Source organism: Triturus cristatus, chromosome 5_2, assembly GCF_964204655.1.
Source record: "Triturus cristatus chromosome 5_2, aTriCri1.1, whole genome shotgun sequence".
In the NCBI taxonomy this organism is placed as follows: Eukaryota; Metazoa; Chordata; class Amphibia; order Caudata; family Salamandridae; genus Triturus; species Triturus cristatus.
The window spans coordinates 91,180,516-91,195,206 of NC_140588.1; positions in this window are offsets into that span (position 1 = coordinate 91,180,516).

The window sequence follows — 14,691 nt, forward strand, 5'->3', positions numbered from 1 at the left end:
TCATAAAAAGAAAGCGAGACGGTTATTGAACTGGACTACGAAAACAAAACAACTCACAAATTTTCCATGAGATGGCAGTGTTGTAAAACAAATGAAAAATGTCTGTTTAAAATGTCTGTTGAATACAATCATTACCGTTCTCACGTGACATATTCTATGGAGGCAGTGGCATAACGCAAAATGAGGGGGACGCACCTCCTGAATGTGATGACGGGCTCAAGAGTCTCTCATATATAATCTCACCGATATTCATTGGCCTAGGGCTAAATGGGGCCCTATTAAATGGTTTGCGATCCCCTGGAAGGTTGGGGTGCTTCGCCTGCGTTATGCCACTTTGTGTCAGATCTACGAAGACAGGAATAGTGATCTTCTAATTGCGATTTCGTGTGACTCGCAATTAGAAAATCGCTATTTCTAAAGTATGAAACTCTTTTGAGTTTACTTAGGGATTCTTAGACTGGCAAATAAATCTACCTCATAAATATTAATGAGGTAGGTCGCAATTTGCGACCCCATTAGGAATTGCAGCCATCGCATAGCTGGGGTCAGCTAACTACCATGTCTGTGATTTGCTTTTTAATAAAGCAATCTATTTTTTTTTAAACGCAGGCTGTTTTCCTTAAAGGAAAAAAGGCTGTGTCTAAAAAGAAAAAATGAAACTGTGAAGTTTAATTTTTTTAAGAGCAGGCAGTGGCCCGTGGGAAAAAAAATTTATACAACATTCTGAAAGGGGAAGGGGTGGCTATGGGGCTCTTTCCTATTTGCCAATGGGTTACCACCACTTTTAAAATTGTGGTAAAATATTACTGTTTTGAACTGGAATTCGGTCGCAAAATAGTAATACATACAATAACGTTTCAATAATTGGAAGGGTCGTCCAAAGTACGCCCCTTCCAAGTACCAAATTGCAGATGGAAATTGTGCTTCAGTAACAAGTTAGTGAATTGCATTTTACTTTTTGGACAACAGAAAAAGCATTTTTTAGCTCGAAAAACAGCCTGATTTTGCCTATTGGGCTGTTTGCGACTAGAAAATTGCTTTGTACATTTGGCATTTAGTGTAAGCCACTGAAAAAATATAAAAAATTGCATATTGAGATTTTATTTGAATTTTGAAATTCTCACATAATGTGAAATTTACAATTTGTTTCTAATTTCTCCAGCTCAATTAAAATTACACACTAGTCAGTTTGTAAATGCGAAAAATGAATTGGATCACCGAATCAAGCCACTGGCATTTACTTACTGCCACATTGACTTCACCATAGTGACTATCACAAGATCAGTAAAAACAATTTACATTATTTTAAGATACAAATAAGCTCTGCGTGCTCTCCCTCTATATACACATATATATATATATATATATATCCAGGCTCGTTGGGGTGACCACAAGGCAAGCAGCACTCGAACACGACACTCTTTTCCCCAGTAAAAGCATTTATTTGGTATGCACAGCTTCGCTTCTCAGTCTATTAGCATACGACTGCCACCTGACGCGTTTCGTAGTTCACTTCCTCAGAGGCACCGCAGTCGAAGGAAGCAAGCCGGGCCACATCCTCCTTTTTAATCCAATCGTCCGCTGATATGCAGCTGCTCTGGATGAGACAAAACGCAATGATTAATGGGAGATGTAGTCCGTAATTACTTATCCATAGATGGTTGCTTCCTCAATAATTGCAAGTTCATAGCTCTACATTGAGCCCCAAGGAGTGAAGCCGCGCTCAATCCATGCGCCGTGCTCCACATTGAGCCCCGTACCTCGGAACTCGTGGCCCCCTTCACATGGGGTGGTGCTCGCTCAGCGGCTGGCCTGCCGCTTGTTATATCCAGGCTCGTTGGGGTGACCACAAGGCAAGCAGCACTCGAACACGACACTCTTTTCCCCAGTAAAAGCATTTATTTGGTATGCACAGCTTCGCTTCTCAGTCTATTAGCATACGACTGCCACCTGACGCGTTTCGTAGTTCACTTCCTCAGAGGCACCGCAGTCGAAGGAAGCAAGCCGGGCCACATCCTCCTTTTTAATCCAATCGTCCGCTGATGTGCAGCTGCTCTGGATGAGACAAAACGCAATGATTAATGGGAGATGTAGTCCGTAATTACTTATCCATAGATGGTTGCTTCCTCAATAATTGCAAGTTCATAGCTCTACATTGAGCCCCAAGGAGTGAAGCCGCGCTCAATCCATGCGCCGTGCTCCACATTGAGCCCCGTACCTCGGAACTCGTGGCCCCCTTCACATGGGGTGGTGCTCGCTCAGCGGCTGGCCTGCCGCTTGTTATATCCAGGCTCGTTGGGGTGACCACAAGGCAAGCAGCACTCGAACACAACACTCTTTTCCCCAGTAAAAGCATTTATTTGGTATGCACAGCTTCGCTTCTCAGTCTATTAGCATACGACTGCCACCTGACGCGTTTCGTAGTTCACTTCCTCAGAGGCACCGCAGTCGAAGGAAGCAAGCCGGGCCACATCCTCCTTTTTAATCCAATCGTCCGCTGATATGCAGCTGCTCTGGATGAGACAAAACGCAATGATTAATGGGAGATGTAGTCCGTAATTACTTATCCATAGATGGTTGCTTCCTCAATAATTGCAAGTTCATAGCTCTACATTGAGCCCCAAGGAGTGAAGCCGCGCTCAATCCATGCGCCGTGCTCCACATTGAGCCCTGTACCTCGGAACTCGTGGCCCCCTTCACATGGGGTGGTGCTCGCTCAGCGGCTGGCCTGCCGCTTGTTATATCCAGGCTCGTTGGGGTGACCACAAGGCAAGCAGCACTCGAACACGACACTCTTTTCCCCAGTAAAAGCATTTATTTGGTATGCACAGCTTCGCTTCTCAGTCTATTAGCATACGACTGCCACCTGACGCGTTTCGTAGTTCACTTCCTCAGAGGCACCGCAGTCGAAGGAAGCAAGCCGGGCCACATCCTCCTTTTTAATCCAATCGTCCGCTGATATGCAGCTGCTCTGGATGAGACAAAACGCAATGATTAATGGGAGATGTAGTCCGTAATTACTTATCCATAGATGGTTGCTTCCTCAATAATTGCAAGTTCATAGCTCTACATTGAGCCCCAAGGAGTGAAGCCGCGCTCAATCCATGCGCCGTGCTCCACATTGAGCCCCGTACCTCGGAACTCGTGGCCCCCTTCACATGGGGTGGTGCTCGCTCAGCGGCTGGCCTGCCGCTTGTTATATCCAGGCTCGTTGGGGTGACCACAAGGCAAGCAGCACTCGAACACGACACTCTTTTCCCCAGTAAAAGCATTTATTTGGTATGCACAGCTTCGCTTCTCAGTCTATTAGCATACGACTGCCACCTGACGCGTTTCGTAGTTCACTTCCTCAGAGGCACCGCAGTCGAAGGAAGCAAGCCGGGCCACATCCTCCTTTTTAATCCAATCGTCCGCTGATATGCAGCTGCTCTGGATGAGACAAAACGCAATGATTAATGGGAGATGTAGTCCGTAATTACTTATCCATAGATGGTTGCTTCCTCAATAATTGCAAGTTCATAGCTCTACATTGAGCCCCAAGGAGTGAAGCCGCGCTCAATCCATGCGCCGTGCTCCACATTGAGCCCCGTACCTCGGAACTCGTGGCCCCCTTCACATGGGGTGGTGCTCGCTCAGCGGCTGGCCTGCCGCTTGTTATATCCAGGCTCGTTGGGGTGACCACAAGGCAAGCAGCACTCGAACACGACACTCTTTTCCCCAGTAAAAGCATTTATTTGGTATGCACAGCTTCGCTTCTCAGTCTATTAGCATACGACTGCCACCTGACGCGTTTCGTAGTTCACTTCCTCAGAGGCACCGCAGTCGAAGGAAGCAAGCCGGGCCACATCCTCCTTTTTAATCCAATCGTCCGCTTGCCTTGTGGTCACCCCAACGAGCCTGGATATATATATTACCTACTGGCGGTCGCCAGTAGGTAGTTATAGTTAGGACCACGTTTCCATAGGAAAACCTCAACATTCTATTTTGAATAACTTTGGCGCCGGTCGACGAATCCTCGCGAATTTCTCAAAATAGGTGGGGCGCTACGCTCCGCTCCTACCCTGAAAGTCTCGGGGGGATCCGTCAAGCGGGGGCTGAGATAAAAGGGGGGTCCCAAAATGCGTTTTTCCCATGCATTTTTCCATAGGACCTTTAGAACGAGCTACAGCCCGAACGGCTGAACAGAATTACTCAAAATTTGGCAGAGAGGTAGTCCCTAGGTCAAGGAAGTGCCTTTTGTAGGTTTGGTGTAAATCTGTTCAGTAGATTCTGAGAAAATAGCCTTTAAATCAATATATATATCTGAGCCCGCTTACGGTACGCTTACCGTACGCTTACGGTAAGCGTACGGTGGCGTGCGCGAGCGCGATTCTGATTGGCTCTTAGATCTTAGTAAACATTCGAATCAGCCGAAACCAGGAAGCGGCGGCCGCCATTTTCTGTGTTTCACTCTGAAAAAAAAAGAGTGAAAACAAGAAAAGGGGGCAATGAGGAGAGTTACAGACCCCCTTACATTTGTGAGGGGGTCAAAGAAGGACTGTAAAGTACAAAACAAACATTTATTGATTTTTAAAAAAAATCACGGGGTACGCGTACGGTAAGCTTACGGTAAGCGTACGGAAGAAACATGGCGTGCGCGAAGGAGATTCTGATTGGCCCATAGATCTTAGTAAACATTCGAATCGGCCGAAACCAGGAAGCGGCGGCCGCCATTTTGTGTGTTTCACTCAGAAAAAAAACAGAGAAAACAAGGAAAGGGAGCAATGAGGAGAGTTACAGACCCCCTAACATTTGTAAGGGGGTCAAAGAAGGACAGAAAAGTACAAAAAAAACATTTATTGATTTTAAAAAAAATCACGGGGTACGCGTACGGTAAGCTTACGGTAAGCGTACGGTAAAAAAAATAAAAAAAAATAAATGAAAAGCAGATTTAAGAGTTTAGAAATTAGGGAGCTCTAAAAAGAGCTGTTGTGTTTATGAAGTCATTTTTTTAGTGGTACCTACAAGTAAGTACCGATGCAGAGTCTAAGGTTCAAGAGGAAGACTCTGTTCCCTTCATCATTGAAGTGCACACCATCTCCTCTATAAATGTCTTGCATGTCATAACGCAAGTTGTTGTGGTAAATGGCACCCATACCATAGTCACGGAGGAAAGCAGAAACAGATTTGTTGACGTGCTTTCTTGCTTTGTCAATCTGCGGACAGAAATGATTGGACCAGTTCCATTTTTGCCTTTGGCATATGTTGGAAAACACAAAGGCAGTTTTAGGGAAAAGTGTAAACAGTTGTGCAAAGGTGTCCTTCATAAGCATTTCCAGACCTACCCCAGTCAAAGTGCCTAGGTCATTGCCACCACAGTGCACTATTATGAGGTCAGGGTGTTGGATTTGAATGAAGGATTTCACCAATGGCATCAATTGGTGCCACTTTAACCCTCTCTGACCAATACATTTAATGTCTACATTTGGCAAAGCAAGGTCTCTCACCATACCTGTTTTCTCTGCAAACTTTTCACTCCAGAAGACATAGCTGTGCCCTACAATCCACACTGTGAACATCTTCAAAGGAGAACTGGATGCACTCAGGAGGTGTCTTTCAGTAGAATGGCAATATGAAAAGAAAGACAGTTTGGAAATGGAGGCATACATATTTTTTTCAAAACAAAAAGAACTGATTGGCTGTTTCATACCATTCTAGAATAAAAACTAGGCTGTATGTGTAAATTAATAGAAGCATGTTTTGTATTGGTACAAAAAAATGTGTAACCAAAGAACAGTACTATGGATTTGCTGTAAGGTTTGAAAAGTCAAGCACTCTTGCTCTGTGGAATTGAAACATTGTGTGTCGAACTTCTGACCTAACTCTACACAGCAGTGTTCCATGAGCTGTTGCTATGGTAGCAGGCAGAAGTCAAGTTGGGGGAAGGGTACTAGGCAGAAGTCAAGTTGGGGGAAGGGTACTTTTGGAAAAGGGTTGGTTTTCAACCAATAGAAATGTGTGATTACATTTGAAAAAAAGGGGGAAGCACTGAGATTTGAAACTTACATGTATATGTGTGGAAAAATAGAGGGAAAGTTTGCCATTATCTGGTTCTGCTGAGAGGAGAGAGGTGAACACAACAGAGATCCTGGCTCTGATAATCTGCTGTTTGAGTGTCACATTTCTTTCACAACTAACTAATTTTAAAGGTGAGTTTACAGTTTGAGAGGGGATGTATGTGGTAACTTAAGAAATGAATAATAGAAATGGGAATTGTTTTTGTTGTAGTTACACATGGTGGTTTCATAATGTGTCAGTCTGTAAAAGTGATTTACACTTGCCCCGAAAAAAAAAAGAGCAGTAAGTGTGCTTTCAAAATGGCAAAGAAATTTCGTTTTGGGACTAATGTGAAAACATGACTCTGTGTGCATAGAGGAATTATAGGCAGAGATTTATTGCGTCTTGCTCTGGTGATTTCACAGTTGCATTAGATGGAAAGGGGGGCAAATTTTTGGGGGAAGAAGCAGAGTCTTAGCACACACCCATGTGCTTGCTATGTATAGTCATGCACAGTATTTAGAAGCGAGTGGGGTTTTCAGGTTTAAGTCTGTAATGCAAATACATTCAGCATCACTAAGGCTGGTTGCCCTTGCTGGAGTGTAGGCAGTCACAGAGAATACACATGGTGGTGGTCTGAAAAAACAGCTTGGACATGTGCAATTAAATAAATTAAAAAAAAAGGTTTCATAATGTGTCAGTCTGTAAAAGTGATTTTCACTTGCCCCGAAAAAAAAAAGAGCAGTAAGTGTGCTTTAAAAATGGCAAAGAAATTTCGTTTTGGGACTAATGTGAAAACATGACTCTGTGTGCATAGAGGAATTATAGGCAGAGATTTATTGCGTCTTGCTCTGGTGATTTCACAGTTGCATTAGATGGAAAGGGGGAGCGAATTTTTGGGGGAAGAAGCAGAGTCTTAGCACACACCCATGTGCTTGCCATGTATAGTCATGCACAGTATTTAGAAGCGAGTGGGGTTTTCAGGTTTAAGTCTGTAATGCAAATACATTCAGCATCACTAAGGCTGGTTGCCCTTGCTGGAGTGTAGGCAGTCACAGAGAATACACATGGTGGTGGTCTGAAAAAACAGCTTGGACATGTGCATTTAAATAAATCAAAAAAAGTGGTTTCATAATGTGTCAGTCTGTAAAAGTGATTTCCAATTGTAAAAAGTGATTTTCACTTGGCCCGAAAAAAAAAGAGCAGTAAGTGTGCTTTAAAAATGGCAAAGAAATTTCGTTTTGGGACTAATGTGAAAACATGACTCTGTGTGCATAGAGGAATTATAGGCAGAGATTTATTGCGTCTTGCTCTGGTGATTTCACAGTTGCATTAGATGGAAAGGGGGGCGAATTTTTGGGGGAAGAAGCAGAGTCTTAGCACACACCCATGTGCTTGCCATGTATAGTCATGCACAGTATTTAGAAGCGAGTGGGGTTTTCAGGTTTAAGTCTGTAATGCAAATACATTCAGCATCACTAAGGCTGGTTGCCCTTGCTGGAGTGTAGGCAGTCACAGAGAATACACATGGTGGTGGTCTGAAAAAACAGCTTGGACATGTGCAATTAAATAAATTTAAAAAAAAGGTTTCATAATGTGTCAGTCTGTAAAAGTGATTTTCACTTGCCCCGAAAAAAAAAGAGCAGTAAGTGTGCTTTAAAAATGGCAAAGAAATTTCGTTTTGGGACTAATGTGAAAACATGACTCTGTGTGCATAGAGGAATTATAGGCAGAGATTTATTGCGTCTTGCTCTGGTGATTTCACAGTTGCATTAGATGGAAAGGGGGGGCGAATTTTTGGGGGAAGAAGCAGAGTCTTAGCACACACCCATGTGCTTGCCATGTATAGTCATGCACAGTATTTACAAGCGAGTGGGGTTTTCAGGTTTAAGTCTGTAATGCAAATACATTCAGCATCACTAAGGCTGGTTGCCCTTGCTGGAGTGTAGGCAGTCACAGAGAATACACATGGTGGTGGTCTGAAAAAACAGCTTGGACATGTGCATTTAAATAAATCAAAAAAAGTGGTTTCATAATGTGTCAGTCTGTAAAAGTGATTTCCAATTGTAAAAAGTGATTTTCACTTGGCCCGAAAAAAAAAGAGCAGTAAGTGTGCTTTCAAAATGGCAAAGAAATTTCGTTTTGGGACTAATGTGAAAACATGACTCTGTGTGCATAGAGGAATTATAGGCAGAGATTTATTGCGTCTTGCTCTGGTGATTTCACAGTTGCATTAGATGGAAAGGGGGGCGAATTTTTGGGGGAAGAAGCAGAGTCTTAGCACACACCCATGTGCTTGCCATGTATAGTCATGCACAGTATTTAGAAGCGAGTGGGGTTTTCAGGTTTAAGTCTGTAATGCAAATACATTCAGCATCACTAAGGCTGGTTGCCCTTGCTGGAGTGTAGGCAGTCACAGAGAATACACATGGTGGTGGTCTGAAAAAACAGCTTGGACATGTGCAATTAAATAAATTAAAAAAAAAGGTTTCATAATGTGTCAGTCTGTAAAAGTGATTTTCACTTGCCCCGAAAAAAAAAGAGCAGTAAGTGTGCTTTAAAAATGGCAAAGAAATTTCGTTTTGGGACTAATGTGAAAACATGACTCTGTGTGCATAGAGGAATTATAGGCAGAGATTTATTGCGTCTTGCTCTGGTGATTTCACAGTTGCATTAGATGGAAAGGGGGAGCGAATTTTTGGGGGAAGAAGCAGAGTCTTAGCACACACCCCTGTGCTTGCCATGTATAGTCATGCACAGTATTTAGAAGCGAGTGGGGTTTTCAGGTTTAAGTCTGTAATGCAAATACATTCAGCATCACTAAGGCTGGTTGCCCTTGCTGGAGTGTAGGCAGTCACAGAGAATACACATGGTGGTGGTCTGAAAAAACAGCTTGGACATGTGCATTTAAATAAATCAAAAAAAGTGGTTTTATAATGTGTCAGTCTGTAAAAGTGATTTCCAATTGTAAAAAGTGATTTTCACTTGGCCCGAAAAAAAAAGAGCAGTAAGTGTGCTTTCAAAATGGCAAAGAAATTTCGTTTTGGGACTAATGTGAAAAAATGACTCTGTGTGCATAGAGGAATTATAGGCAGAGATTTATTGCGTCTTGCTCTGGTGATTTCACAGTTGCATTAGATGGAAAGGGGGAGCGAATTTTTGGGGGAAGAAGCAGAGTCTTAGCACACATCCATGTGCTTGCCATGTATAGTCATGCACAGTATTTACAAGCGAGTGGGGTTTTCAGGTTTAAGTCTGTAATGCAAATACATTCAGCATCACTAAGGCTGGTTGCCCTTGCTGGAGTGTAGGCAGTCACCGCGAATACACATGGTGGTGGTCTGAAAAAAACAGCTTGGACAAGTGCAATTAAATAAATTTAAAAAAAAGGTTTCATAATGTGTCAGTCTGTAAAAGTGATTTTCACTTGCCCCGAAAAAAAAAAGAGCAGTAAGTGTGCTTTAAAAATGGCAAAGAAATTTCGTTTTGGGACTAATGTGAAAACATGACTCTGTGTGCATAGAGGAATTATAGGCAGAGATTTATTGCGTCTTGCTCTGGTGATTTCACAGTTGCATTAGATGGAAAGGGGGAGTGAATTTTTGGGGGAAGAAGCAGAGTCTTAGCACACACCCATGTGCTTGCCGTGTATAGTCATGCACAGTATTTAGAAGCGAGTGGGGTTTTCAGGTTTCAGTCTGTAATGCAAATACATTGAGCTTCACTAAGGCTGGTTGCCCTTGCTGGAGTGTAGCACTCTGGACATGGGCTTTTTAAAAAATCTGAAAAGTGGTTTCATAATGTGACAGTTTGTAAAAGAGATTTTCACTTGCCCAAAAAAAAGAGCAGTTTGTGTGCATTCAAATTGGCAAAGAAATTTTGTTTTGTGACTATTGTGAAAAGAAATGTAGTAATATATTTAAATACAATAAAGGATTTTTTTTTAGTTTTTTTCAGGTATTGCTGAAGAACAGTGAACAAAATTTAAGATGCCTACAAAATCTCGAGTTCAAAAAACGCTAAAAAAAAAACTATATTTGAAGACAACTGGAGGACCAAAGTTAGTAGAAGATGCTCATGTTGGGAAAAAGAAAAAATCTTCTGGTGAGCAGAAAAAACAATTTCTTAAAAAAATATTCAAAACAAAGAAAAATGTACAAAATGTCTGTCCTGGGAAGAATGTAACAAAACGAAGAGAACAGCAAAAATTTGAGAATTTAGTTAATGCAAATATACCTTCTGCAACTGAAAAGTTTTACATAAACAGAAAAACAGCGTTTAAAGAGATACGTAGAAAAATGTTTCAGAGAAGAGTTATGTCCAATTTGATAAAGGATGTGAAGAAATATAAGCAAAAGGCAAAATATTACAAGAGAAAAAAAAGAAATTGAAGCCATTGCAGCAAAAGCATTAGAATTAAAAAGGAAACTATTCATATTAATTTTGAATAGGATGCGTACATTAGATAAAATGGTTAATGTACTGAAATCACAAAGCAAAAGCAAAAGAGTAGTGAACAGAACAAACTTTTGTAAAGTGTTTTTAGGAAAGTGGATGCATAGTTCAAGTAGTGAACCTTTTTTTAATGAAGAGAGCTATTTTCAAAGTAATAGTTTGCTGCATGCAGTTGACACCAGAGGTCGTTCATACGAAGTAAAAAATGGTTGCATAATGGAGAAGGAGATAATGGTTCCAAGAGATGAGGTACAAGTGATGGCAGATGAGGCAATGGGGAGACGTCCTAAAGCCCCAGTGTACACTTGGAATTGTAGTAGTATTTGCACTGTGCGTCAGGAATCTATTGACAGATTTCGAGAGTTTCTAAGAGAATATAGTAAAAAAAAGTGTAAAACAGAAGATTAAGGTGCTTCAAAGTCTGGATCCATGCAGAGTGAGAGAGAATACTGGTTTGCAGGGTCATTCTCTGGCTTGTCTATCTAGAAAAGTGTGCAATAGTGTTTTCCATCATTTTAGGATGCTGGCTGTTCATCATACTGAAATGAGAAAGTTTGTGAGACGGTTGTATTTTGCCAAAAGTCCAGCAATAAAGTTAAATGAGTTGAATAGGGCTCTGTTCCGAGGAACGGTATCAGATGTAGAGAAGGTTGTTGATGAAATTCAGTTTTGTTACTTTGGTCCTGAACAAAACAGTGCAGAGAAGGACACAGTAAATGAGGAAGAAGTGGAAGAGAATGTAGAACCTTCTGTAAGTAAGACATTTAATGATCACATAACAAAATTTGCAATAGTCTCTAATGAAAGACCAAATGTTACTTGTATTTGTTGCCGCAGAACTCATTATAGAAAACAAACTAGGAATGTTGATCTCTACAGAAAGAGTGAAAATGAAGATAATTATAAGTGGATGGATTTTGCCACATATATATTTCTTGAAAATTGTTATGAATTGGGTGAAAATCAGCGTATTTGTAAATACTGTTACAACAAGTTAGAGGAAAATAGAATGCCGACCAGAGCTGTACATAATAATTTAGAATTGGATGCTATTCCTGCTGAACTTTCTGAATTAAATACATATGAGTCTATACTCATTCAATGTGTTCATCCGTTCCAGACCATAGTACGTATGGAGCCCAAAACTGGTAAATTACCTCCTTCAGATTTACTGAGAGGTTTAAAAGGTAGAGTGGTGTATTTGCCCTTGGATTTGAAAAACAATATGGAAACTATTGATGCGGATACTTTGGAAACTGAACCATTAATTATTCTGGTTAATGGTGTACCTACAAAGAATAAGAAGATTTGGCAGGAGCTGGTAGATGTGCGGAAAGTACAAAGAGCAAATTTGTATTTGAAAAAAAATAACAAATGGTATGAATCAATTTATATAGAAGAAGAAGAAGAAGACGAAGATTTTCAAGAAGACACAGAAACACCAACTGGACAAATTGAAAAAGTGGACAAGACAAAGGAAGAAGAAATTTATGAACATTTTAGCATACATCCTCTTCATTCGAAAGAAGTTATGGGAGACAATATTGATCTCTTTCAGATGAAGAAAGCAAAAGGAACTCCCGTGAGTGTATGGGAGGAGAGCTTGGAAGCTCGATGTTTTCCCCAGCTGTTTCCTACGGGAAAAGGAGGACGATACGATGAACGTCCAGAACAGATTCCAGCTTCAGAGTATCGGACTACAAGACTATATGCTGAAGATCCCAGATTTCGACAAAGTATTCCTTATTTGTTCCATCTTTTATTTGAAAGCGACTTGTCTGCACTGTCTTATGCAGTAAATCACATTTTAAAAAGTGGAGTACATTTACAAAATGTGTCTGCTAAGGATTTTATGGAGAAAGTGCAGCACCGAGATGATCATTTGGAAACACAACTGATCAATCTGATGGCTTGTCAGCGTGGGACAAATGAATATTGGTTCCGACGCCATGGTGAACTAAAATGCATGTTACGCAATTTAGGAACACCAACATTGTTCCTTACCCTAAGCTGTGCCGAGTACGCTTGGGATGATTTACTGGATTTTCTACGAGAGGCCAATTCAAACATTAAAAACATCGAATACAAGACAGCAGGAGAACTGTGCTCATTGGATCCGGTTAATGTTTGCAGATATTTCAATCATAGATTTGAGGCTATGATGTCCTTCATCTGCAATAAAAAAAATCCACCCCTTGGAGAAGTAGTGGATTTCTTTTGGAGAACAGAGTACCAGGCAAGAGGTGCTCCTCATATTCATATGCTGTTGTGGATCAAGGATGCCCCAAAGTTTGGAACAGATACTGATGAAGCAGTGTTATCTTACATTGAAGAATATGCAACATGTGGTATACCAAAAAGCACAGAAGAGAACAAGTTAAAGGAGCAAGTTTTACGTTTCCAAAGTCATCGGTGTGGAAAATACTGTCGACGGAAATACAAGAGCAAAGAAAAATACTACACTAAATGTCGATTTGGATTTCCTAGACCTGTTCTTTCAAATGGAAGAGTAAACAGTTTTATGTCAGCTGTGAGACATACTATCACAAGAAAATCACCTAAGAATACCTACAACCTTAAAAGAAAAGAAGAATCAAAAAATATAAATGACTACAACCCAGTCATTTTATCCATGTGGAACGCTAACATGGATATACAGTATGTAGCTGACAATTCCATTGCTGTTGCACGATATGTAACGTCTTACATTACAAAATCAGAAAAAACAGAATTGAAGGAAATGTGGGAAGAGATTTCTCACGAGAAGACTGTCAGTAAGAAGCTGTACAGTTTCAGTTTGAAGATGTTATCGCATCGAGAAATTGGATCCTACGAATGTTCAGATAGGTTATCTTCTGCAAGTCTCTACTCGAAGTCAAGAAGAATAATTTGGGCAAGTTTAGGCCTTGCAGCAATGAGAAATCGGGTACTGAAATCTGTTGGAGAAATTGAATATTTGGCCGAGAATGACCCAGAAAGTACAGATATATTGAAAACAAACATGTTGGACACATATTATCCCAAGAGAAGTCATCATCTGGAGAACATGTGTCTCTATGAAGTGTTGCAGAACTACATTTATTCACGGAAAGCTGCAGAAGACATTAATAATGGAAAATATAAAGTTGTTGGTGAAGAAGGATGTTTGGTGAAGCAAACCAAAGGAAGTTTGATAAATCACCGGAAGCTGAGTTGCGACACTACCGACAAGAAAGAATTTTACTACTTGGCTCTTTTACAGTTGTTTAAACCATGGCGTACAGAGGATGAACTACTGGGAGAATTTCAAAGCTATGAGGATTCATTTAATGCTTGCAAAGACAGCATACAATGCAATACATTCACAACTTATCTGCAAATGTTAAATGAAGAAATTGAACAGGAAACTACAATTGCAGCAGAAATAGCTAGAGACAGTTCTCAGGACAGCCAAAGTTCAGGAACACACAGTCAAGATCCCCTAGGACAACCAATCGTTGAAAATGAAGCATCAATAGCCATGAATGAAGTGGAAACAGCTATGAATCAAGCTCAAGAAGAATTTATAGACTTAGAAAATTTGGAAAGACAACTGAATCAAGAGCAGCAACAAATTTATGAAGAGATCAAAAACAAAATTGATCACGGATTTCTACATGTAAAAAAAGAGTGCTCATGCACATCATTTCATCCAATCAGGATGTATGTAAGCGGACAAGCTGGCACTGGAAAAAGTTTCCTAATTAAAGTCATCAGAAGCTACCTAAAGCAAAAAACGGATTCTACTTTGTCTTGTGTGGTTACTGCTCCAACTGGGTTAGCAGCATATAACATAAAAGGAATCACCTTACATCGTTTGCTAATGTTACCAGTGGAGCATGAGAACAAAATACAATTCAACAAGCTAACTGGAGAAGCATCCTTGGAAGTTTCACGAGTATTGAAGAAGATGCAAGTTCTCATTATTGATGAGGTGAGCATGGTATCAAACTTAATGCTTGCCTTTGTGCATTTAAGAATGCAGCAAATTTTGAAGACAGACTATGACGTGTTATTTGGTGGAAAACACGTCATAGTTTTTGGAGATCTTTTGCAACTTACTCCAGTTAAAGGACAACCAGTGTTTAATACTGTGACACATGAAGACACGAAGAAGTCATTGGGAAGCATCGGTAATACAAATATTTGGTCCTTCTTTGAGTACAAGGAACTTACAACTAA